The sequence below is a fragment of the Nansenia antarctica genome (assembly GCF_963989245.1).
Source record: "Nansenia antarctica genome assembly, chromosome: 1".
NCBI classification, from domain to species: Eukaryota; Metazoa; Chordata; class Actinopteri; order Argentiniformes; family Microstomatidae; genus Nansenia; species Nansenia antarctica.
The window spans coordinates 17435190-17446383 of NC_137674.1; positions in this window are offsets into that span (position 1 = coordinate 17435190).

An 11194-nucleotide genomic window follows, 5' to 3' on the forward strand; every position below is an offset into this window, starting at 1 on the left:
TTTGAGTGTCATCCGCATAGTTGTGGTTGGCAATTTTGTTCTTTTTTATGATGTGTCCCAATGGAAGCATGTAGAGATTGAATAGAAGAGGGCCCAGGATTGATCCCTGGGGAACCCCATATGTCATACTATGTTTACTATGTACTTATATAGTCTATCTACATCTGTTGGTTATTACACAAGAGGAATGCAGTGGGAAATGTAGCGTCACATTTGACCATATTTAACCTGTTGAATGGAGCTATACTGCTTCTATACTACTTCAGGGAGAGCGTTTTGACACTTTGCAATAACTGATACCACTATTGCAGAATCAAATCATCATACCTCATATTTCCTTTGGTGCTGCCCAGTCCTCGATTGTGTAGATCAGAACAAAAGTAGAAAAGTAAGCTTCCATGCCCCCAATTACTACAAATCTCAGATGAAGTCTGTTTGGCAAAGTGCATTGCATATACACGTAGATAGTCGAGACCATTTAGAATAACAATGAATAAATGTTTTGCTGGTATCAGATTTTCTTTCATTCATTTTCTAATATTGTATTCGGACCCTGCATGCTTCTGATTTCTCCCCCCCCCCCTTACTCTTTGAAAGCAGTGTGTGAGGGTGGGAGGGATAGATCGGGGGAGGGTGGATGAGTGTGCACCTTCGAGACGCCACAGAAAAGCCTGTCACTAATGGGGCAGCTCAGTTTGTTTGTACAGCCACTCAGAGCCCAGGTCCTGATTAAATCACAGGAGGATGTGGTTCAACGTCTAATTTTACCAAAGCACATTTTCAGAGCAGCTATGTATGCTCACAGACTCTGGTGCAGGGGAGACGGGAGATGGAGGGGTTAGGGTGGGGGGTTGGGGCGGGTGGGTGAGTAGTGCAAAGGGACCAGACCTCCTGACCCACTACTCTCACTGGAGAGAAATAATAGGCTCATTAGTCTGGGGATATATTTAAACTAGCTCACAGCAGTCTGCGTTAGGTATTTCCAGAATACTGTATGTGTGTGTGTATGTACATAATAAAATGTATGAGTATGTGTGTGTGTGTGTGTGTGTGTGTGTGTGTGTGTGTGTGTGTGTGTGTGTGTGTGTGTGCGCGTGTGTGTGTGTGCGTGTGTGCGTGTGTGTGTGAAAATCAATTTACTTTACTTTTAAAAAATCGTTTTGCTCGATATCTTCTTTTTCTTCCTCCACAAAAGTATATTCATGTTTGGAGAGCTTGGAGACCCTGACAAGGTAGACTGCTGTGATGGCAGTAATTGAGTAAAAAGATAGGTAAACACCAAGGTCAAAAGTTAAAGGCAAATATTGACCCACTAACTTGAGACAGCGTGACAGAAAAGCTGGTCCGGATCCAGGGAGCAAGGAGAAGAGAGCCATACACTATTCATGGAAACTGAGGAACTATCAAAATACAAACAATACTGTATTTCCCCCCACTCCCTCCACCCCACATGTAATGTTCCCCCCCTCTTCTTCTTGTCTTCTCTCTCTTTCCCTCTCTCTCTCTTTCCCTCTCTCTCTCTCTTTCCCTCTCCCTCTCTCTCTCTCTCTCCCTCTCCCTCTCCCTCTCCCCCTCTCTCTTTCTCTCTCCATCTCTTTTTCACATCTCTTTTTCACACCTTTTCCTTATTACACATAACATTCATTCCCTCTTTGTGACTCGACTTTCCTTCTCTCTTTTTCCTCTATCATTTTCCTTTCCTCCGACAGGAACATAAAACGAGGAATGTAAAACAAACCTTTCTGTATAACAAAGAGGCACATTCCAATTCACTGGGGGATGGATATATTCAGCTAGCATTTTGACCATTGAGTAGTACCTTTTTTGCACATTCTTGGCTATCTCACTATGGGATATGCACCCTTGTACCCTATTGGCTGAAACCCTATTCACTCACGCCTGGAACAGACTAGGACTGCTTTGCGTGGCCCCACTCCAGCCACCTTATAAAGGCTACTGCAATGCACTGCCATTTCATTCTGCGAACCACCTCTTCAGAGACCCGTAAAAGAGAAGCAATCTTCAGAGAACCAGGGTTACATATCCCAGTCTAAAGTTCTCTTTCAGTCCACCCATTTACATTTTAGGCATTTTAGCAGACGACTTTATCCAAAGTGACTTACAACAAATACATTTGACTAAGTAAGTGAATCTTCAGTCATAGCAGGAAAGAGTCATCTATGCTCTGACCAGGGGCCACTGGGGCCACTGGTTGTTGTAGTTTTAGGAGAAGATTATTATAAAAATAAATAAATAATTAACAGTAGAGAAACTGTACAGGGAGGTAGAGGGGAAGTAGATGTCTCAGGAGGGACAGTTAAGAGAGATGGGTCTTCAGTCTCTGACAGCATTCGGCAATTCTGACAGCAGTGGGAAGCTCATTCCACCAGCGGGGAACCAGTACAGTAAAGAGTCGTGACCTGGTAGCATGACTGCTACATCCACGTAGAGGCGGTGGTGCTAGTTGGCCAGTGGAGGTGGAGGAGCCGAGTGAACAAGCTGATGTTTGGGGGGTGACCATTGCTTGCAGGTAGACAGGGGCTGTCCCTTTTGCCACCCGGTATTGCAAGCACCAGGGTCTTGAATCTGATGCGAGCCTTAACCCTATCAGAAGCCAGAGATGGGTGCGAAGTGGGGTAACATGAGGGGAGGGGGCTTCCACTCCACCGTCTTCCCCGCAGTGAGGTGAGGTGAGGGGGGAAGACTTGTCACAGGTTACCCAGCAGCTCAACAAAAGGCTGGCTCTCGGCACAGTTCCAGACATAACAATGGAGAGCAAGCTCACCCACTGAAGGATACACACACACACGCTGTCCTCACATGTAAACGTTGAGGCATGCGATGAAGATCTCACAGAGCCGCCACCGCTATAACAAGAGCATATGTTTGTCATTATTAGATGCGCACTGCCAGAGTGATTTCTAGAGCTCACCCATTTTGGTTCCTGAGTGACATGGAATGGAGGCCTTATGAAGGGGTTTCCTTAGCAGGAAACCAGGGGCCTTTTGAAAGCCATGGGTGAACCTTGCTCCACTCATCTGGGCTGGGGGGGACAGGGATGGGGGGGAGGGGGGGACGGAATGAGCCTTCAGATAATAATAATAATAATAATAATAACTTTATTTGTATAGTGCTTTTCCTGCAAACGTTGCAGCTCAAAGTGCTTTAATCATTATATAATCTTAATGATTGACAGCACAGCAATCTCCTCAAAATTCATGTCAACCCAGAACTTTTCTTTATTCTTTTCCTAATAGCCCTGCCATGAAGATTCTCTCTGATATCACGTTTCTGCTCTCTTTATGGAAATGTGTCCACAAAGGCCATGGAGGGGGCGCAGAGGGAACATGTCTGTCTGCAGCTTTGTGTCAGAGTTCATGTGTGTTTGGGTAATGATGCGTATACGGATACATTATGTTGAGTTGTGTGTGTCTTTGTTTTATTAATTTTTTATTTGTAACATTTGGATGCGTACATGCTCAATGCAGGATGATCTTTTCCCTGTGTGTGTGTGTGTGTGTGTGTGTGTAGAGCCCAGGAAGCTGAGTGTGCCCCTCCTGTAATGAGAGGTTACCTGATCGTTCCGTCAGTCAGCCCCCCCCCTCCCCCCCCGCCCCTCTGCCTCCGGACCACACGCCGCAGTGCGCACACACACAACACACACACACACACACACACACACACACACACACACACACAGAGGCAGACACAGGCGCACACACACAACACACACACACAGAGGCAGACACACACACACACACACACACACACATTCACAGTGATCAAGTAACACTGCCGTTAGGCATTCAGAAGATAAAGAGACAGAGGCCTGCAGCCATATAGTCAGCAGTCTCTGTTGAATCTATCATGAAAACCAAAACTATTCACAGTTGTAATATGTTCATCAACACGTTCTAGAGGACATGGGTTGGGTGAGGTGGGGGAGCCCTAGGCTGAACCCTGTATCATGAGACCTCATTCTGGGTGAGTGCTCTTCTCCTTCCCCCCTCCCCCCTCCCCCCTCCCCCCCCCCCCCCCCCCCCCCAGATAGTTCCAGACAGTTCCACTGCCCACAGAGGGCATACAAGGCTCAGCCAATACACTGGGCTGGCTCCTCTCCTCCCCCCTGAGGGAGAAGGCCCCCTCCACCACCACCACCCCCACCACCCCCGCCCTCCAACGTATTCTTTCTCCCCATCCACACCCATCCCTGTCAGTTTCACTGATGAGACCAATTTCCCCTAATCCCCTATCTTGGCAGGCTCCCTCCCTCCGCTCTCAAATGACGATCCAAGTCCCGAAAAAAACTGACATCTGGAAGTGGATTACAAAAAAAAAACGACAATATTTTGGAGCAGGTTATATGACCATCCTGAGGGTTCAGGAGTTATGTCCTGAGTCAGCCTCTGAAAGAAATCAGTGTGTGAAACGTTACCGTTTTTTTTTACGGTCGCTAAGTCGCAGTGTTCAATACTGAAGTCACAGAGTCACAACTCTTCATACAGTCAGCGAAACAGAAGTCCATGCGGACCAAACTGTGACTCATTTTTACATTGCTGCTTTCACACAAAATGCATTCAATGACCACGTTCTCCAAAATCCATGAACACTTCTCTCATTCAAACTCCCCAACCTGCAAAACACTATGTATTTGCAACACATTCTTCCAATGTTAACACAATGTGTTCAAAACTGTGAAGAACATATTCAAAACAGAATGATTTGGTGCATTTTTGCAGTAATCATATTTCTAGCATATATGACCGAAAGCTTGCAATAAACTATGTTTTTTTGCACAGTGTTTGAGTGTGCAGATGCTGTTATTTTGCACTCTTATTGATACTCTTCAGTTCCAGAACCTCAGCAAAGTCTGATAACGGATGAGCGGTGGTATTTTCACTATTTGCAGTAATCATATTGAAATGTCTAGAAAATATTAGCAGAATATATACAATGAAATGAAATAGACTAGATGCATTGCCTGGGAAGACATTAGATGTGACCAGATGCAGACCAGAGGGTGGACCAAAACCCTCAGGAGTGAGCAATGTTTTGTGTGATTGCTATTGTATTGTAGCCCTGGAATTTTTTCTTTTTTGTTTGAACTTTGCATTTTCCACTTTATTTTCTACTTTTCATTTTACACAAGTAAATGTAGTGTACTTTAAAGTAAATGTACTGTAACTTACTTTCTGCAAAGATACTGAAAAAAATACTCTAAAGGATAGAAGCAAATCGCAGCGTTTCTGGTTCATTCTTGTTGCCTAATACTTTACAGTTTTACAGTCAACTATTCTGTCTATGATTACTATAAATCAAACCATTATTATAATGAAATATTAATTCTTGTGAAAATCATTCAAACTATGTAATGCTGTAATCCTGTTGTTAGTGTTTTGTAGGTCAGAGTGTTATGAATGACTGTGTATGCTTTCTGAGTGAACATTGTTGCCAGTGTATGGTTGGACAAGCTTCTTTTGAGACATGAATGAAGTGATTGGCCAACATGCATGTTGGTAATGCAGACTGTATGAAGAGTTGTGACTCTGTGACTTCAGTATTGAACACTGCGACTTAGCGACCGTAAAAAACTGTAAGTAAGTATTTTGTTAGTATGTAGCCTCTTTTACTTGATCTGACTGTCTCTCTCTCTCTCTCTTAAGTACTAAATCTCTTTTGATGTTACGGGCACATTTAACACTAGAACAGCCATAGGTGTGGTCATTTGACCCTGTGAGTAATTTTTAAAAAATATCTTTGCACTCAGGATGCCCAGGACCCTCCTTTCATGACCTTTCCTAGATATGTGCGTTCTACCACCCAGTATCCTTACATTTTCAAAATCACATCAGGATAAGCTAGTATAAAGCTATTTTACAGTTTTTCTGTGTAGGAGGAGGCAGGCTAATTTACAAGCCGGCCAACTAGTGGTCGTTGTGTGTAAATAGCAGCTCTCCATTGTAAAGACTATGGTCATTATGACCCCCGAGGTGGCTCTTATCGTAGGTAAAAAAGGCACGGCTGTTCTAGTGTTAACCACACTGATTAGTCATACATATTGACGTGGGGACCTAAAAGCAAATGCCGGTGCTCGAATCATCAACTATTATACAGACACAGCTCTCTTTGTCTGAAGAGACCCAAAAAAATGGGTTTCATCAACAGCGGCCAGATATCAGACATATTAGGCTCGACGTCTTCCTCGCCAGGCAGATAGAGGTGGGGAAGGAGCAGCTGTGGAGAGAGTGAGGGCGGAGAATCGAAAACACCCCAGCAGTCCAACTCATTAAGTCATAGGACAGCTTATAGGTGATCCGAGGAGAGCACCTACAGCACGGTTTCTGTCCCAGAAGATGTGTCTGTCAGGATTTATAACCAGACGTACAGTATATAGGGCTCCACTTGCCTGTGGAGAGTTCCAGTTGGAGCCCAACTAGACCACCCATCTAACGGAAACGGAGAAATAGGCCCACAATTAGGCCCGGTGGTGAGAGATAAACGGGGAAAGGCGCTAAATATGAGAGTTACTGTATCAACAGAACAGGCCGGGTCGCCATGGGAGAAGGCTGGGCTTCACAGGGAGACATAGCCACAACAAACAGTCAGCCACTCAGGGGAGTGGGCATGGAACTGAAAGGCATTCTGGGAAAGATTGTTGACATGTGTCAAGAGCTGACAATTTGCGGCATGTCAACACGGGGCGGACATTGACGTAGAGCAGAAGCTCAGGGGGGACTGATAAAATAGAAGAAGGGATGAGAATGCCAGAAACGGAGAGAGGGAGAAATGGAAACCAGCGCGTGAAGCAAGGCCTCTTGTTTTTCTTCTCACACCCTGTTTCAGTGTGCTATTAAGTGAGCCGTTCCAAAGTGCTATTAGGAGGTGAATAACAGCATGCCCAGAGACCCACGCAGATGCTAGCTCCCACGCCACCAGCTAACACTCAAGCCCTCAAGCCTGTGTGTCTCAGACACTGGTTATGATCATCATCATCATCATCATCATAATAATAATCTATTGCATTCCAGCATTGTATTGTATTCATACTGTGTATGTTAGCACTAGGGTGTATTATAGCATTAGGGTGTATGTTAGCATTAGGGTGTATTTTAGCATTACGGTGTATTTTAGCACTAGGGTGTATGTTAGCATTAGGTTGTATTTTAGCATTAGGGTGTATTTTAGCATTAGGGTGTATTTTAGCATTAAGGGTGTATTTTAGCATTAGGGTGTATGTTAGCACTAGGGTTTATGTTAGCATTAGGGTGTATTTTAGCATTAGGGTGTATTTTAGCACTAGGGTGTATTTTAGCATTAGGGTGTATTTTAGCACTAGGGTTTATGTTAGCATTAGGGTGTATGTTAGCACTAGGGTTTATGTTAGCATTAGGGTGTATTTTAGCATTAGGGTGTATTTTAGCATTAGGCAGGTAGACAACACTGTTGATGCCCCATGTGTGAACCACACATCTCGCTGCTCTGCTCGCATAGTACCGTATGTGCAAGGAAACAAAGGACAATAATGGGACTTTGACATTGATTACTTTGACACGAAAACTACAACCAGGTGAAATGTACCCCGAGGTCCAAACGCACACGGCATGGCAACCACACCGCATGGCAACCGTGGCTCTCAGTCCTTTCTCCTCTCTAGATTAGCCGCTCAGAGGCTCGCCAAGCATAACACAACTGGCACCACGGGCCGGTCCACTGTGAGCAAAACGTTGTTGTGATGATGTCGTGCGTTTTCGTTGTTTCTTTTCCCTCATCTGTTTGTTTTGCTTTTTTGAGACATTTCTAGGTCGACCGGTATTGCCTGTTCTGCCCAAACAACTTGAATCAAAAGGAGGGTGGGTGGGTGGGTGGGGAGGGGGGGATTTAGATTTAACCCCACGATGAGGGGCTTCAAAACAGCTCCCATGTGTTCTTGGTTTCAGCTGGGTTTAAACAGCAAATGGAGCGAGGAGAGAGCTGGCTAGCCCTCTCCCTGACACACACAAAGGCTCTGTTTTAACGGCCTAAAAAACGGTTTCAGTGCAAACACACAGGCTCTGGTGAGGGCACTGACATTGTTGCTAAGGGGTGTGTCAGAAATATTAATGCTGTTTTCAAGGCAAGTGCAACTTGCCCCCCCCCCCCCCACACACACACGCTGCCCTGCCCCACACACACACACACACACACACACACACACACTGCCCTGTTTCCCTGCCCCCCCTCACACACACACACACAACACACGATGCCCTGCCCCACACACACACACACACACACACACACACACACACACAACACACGCTGCCCTGTTTCCCTGCCCCACACACACACACACTGCCCCCCCCCCCCGCCCCCCATGACAACAATAATAATACGCCATGAGAAGCCATGACACAAAAACTGTTAGACAGTCATTCATCACATGTGCACATACTGTCACAAGGTGTAGCCTTGTAAATCAAACTATTTGCATTGACTTGGCACGCACGTTGCTTTCAAAACCAGCACCCTAAAGTGGCCGTGGAATCGACTATATCACCATAAACAGAGGAGGTGAAATCCTGGTCTGTTTGTTCTGCTATAAACATGAAAGCATTTTCATGCTGGTGGAATGTGAAATGTGTGTGTGTGTGTGTGTGAGTGTGTGTGACACTCACACACAGCCTGTAAGACTCACAGAAAGACATTAAAAGAGAGCTGGGAGCATGGGCATGTTGTTAGTAGGGGAGTTCAGCTGGTTCTCTTCCCGTTATACGGGAAATTACACTAATTCCTGAGTGTGTTCGTGGCTGTCTGGGGCCACCGGCGGAGAAGAGATAGTCCGACAGTTGGTGGGAGTCAGATAGTACAGGGGGGTATATCCCTGGTTGAAGCCATTGGCCTGTCTCCTGCTGCTCCTAATGCCTGCCTGTAACCAGGCCAACCGTTAACACTAGAACAGCCGTGCCTATTTCACCTACTTCACCTCTAATGACCGTAGTCTTTAGAATGGGAAGCTGCTGCTTACACACAAAGACCACTAGTCGGCGCTCTCTTGTAAATAAGCCTGCCTCCTACACGGATGAACTGCAAAAATAGCTTCACACTAGCTTATCCTGATTGATTTTGAAAATGTAAGGATACTGGGTGGTAGAACGCACATATCTAGGGAAAGTCATGAAAGGAGGGTCCTGAAATTTTATGGAGTGCAAAGATAGAACATTTTGTTTTACTCACTTGGTCAAATGACCGCACCCATGGCTGTTCTAGTGTTAAGCCCAGACCCGGGCTCACAAGGCTGTAATAGCCACAACGGACAGGACAGCACAAAGCCTAGAACATGTCTTAATAAAGACACGTTCTTGTAAAATCTGTTTGTGTTATATGTCTAGGCCTGTTCAACTAGGTGTTTGTATTTAAGACTTGACAAAGGCTACGGCCGAAACCGTTGTCCTATTAAACCCCTATTTGTCGTATCTGGAACTTGAGTGTGCGGCATCTACTTCTTTTTAATATGTCTAGGCCTATCTGTCTTGTCTGTGTAGAGTGTTTTAAATGACAGCCGCGAGGCGTGAGGTGTGAGTAACATGGAGGAGTAACGTTTGGTGTGCCCCTCGAGGGTGAAATGAGAAATATGCCTATACGTATGTCTCCGAATTGCTAGTGTGACAACGTGTGCGTACCACCGTGCCCTGAGCGGGCCAGACTAGGTATGGGATTGAACCCTACACCCTCGTAGCGTGAAGCCCACTGGATGGCCAACTCTGTGGCTCTTTGGAACGTACTCCCGTGTGGTGACCGCCCTAAACATGTCTGTGTTCTGAAGTACCCGAGGGATCCCTTTATCAATGTGTGCTGTCCTATTCATTTCCTAGCAATAAACATAAGGCTTTTTTTTCCGACAATGTCGTTTCTGTGTGTGATTCTTCTCAGGTGTCTGACACTAGACCGGACTTGTCTAACCCACATTGAAAAGTTTTATTACACTATTAATCTGTCCCATTACTATTAGGTACCATGAAATAGGGGGGACTGTAAAAAGTGGTGTAATTTCTAAATGGTGAGTTCAATGTCTATACAAGGAGAATCTCTACTTTAACCTCGTAGTAATCTTTTGATTTCAAATCCAAACGTTTGGAGTGCAGAGCCAAAAAACTGTTTTACTGTCTCATTACTTACGCAGGGCATATGTGGGTGATCTAATATAAACACAACTCGAAGGATCCTCACGCACACACAGAGAGGCACGCACACATGCATGCAGACACGCAGACACACAGACACGCAGGCACGCAAGCACGCACCCACACACACACACACACACACACACACACACACACGCACACAAACACACACACACACACACACACACACACAAACACACACACACACACACACACACACACACACACACACACCACACACACACACCTTGGAACATGTAATGTATTCAACACGTCTGTGTTAGAACTGTGTTAGAACCAGAAACTAGAGGGGGAGGGAGAGTACAGTAGAGATGCTGGACAAATATTGTTTTCTTTGAAGGTAATCAAGCTTCAATATTGACGACACCTTCAGATAAGATTTGATTTATTGCATAAACGTGGTCAAAATCCTGATAACAGAGAGATCAGTCTACAAATTCGAGGGACATTTGGTGCATCATGACAATATCTATGATACTATGATTTTTTTGTTCAATAGATGTATTCCTAGGTGGGAAAAACATTTCATTTCATTTCTTTGCGACCTGAAGTAAGTGATGTTCTGGATGGAATATTGCAATATGGGATCTTTCTGCCCGGACATTTTCTGCAAATGGCTCCACCATTCGCGTGACCTCCTGCCTAATGAGTAGATTATCCTCTACCATGAACTGGACTGCCAACGCCAGGACCAGCATCACCCAGACGACCCGTCTCCCAGTGTTACACTACCGGGCTCACTAGACCCAAGAACCATGTGCACAGCTGGGCCAGGTGATCCGTCAACAGGTGCAGGTTCACTGGATGCAGGGACCTGATACACCCTACCTACCTTCTACACCCTGGATACACCCTACCTACCTTCTACACCCTGATACACCCTACCTACCTTCTAGATACACCCTGATACACCTTACCTACCTTCTACACCCTGATACACCCTACCTACCTTCTACACCCTGATACACCCTACCTACCTTCTAGATACACCCTGATACACCCTACCTACCTTC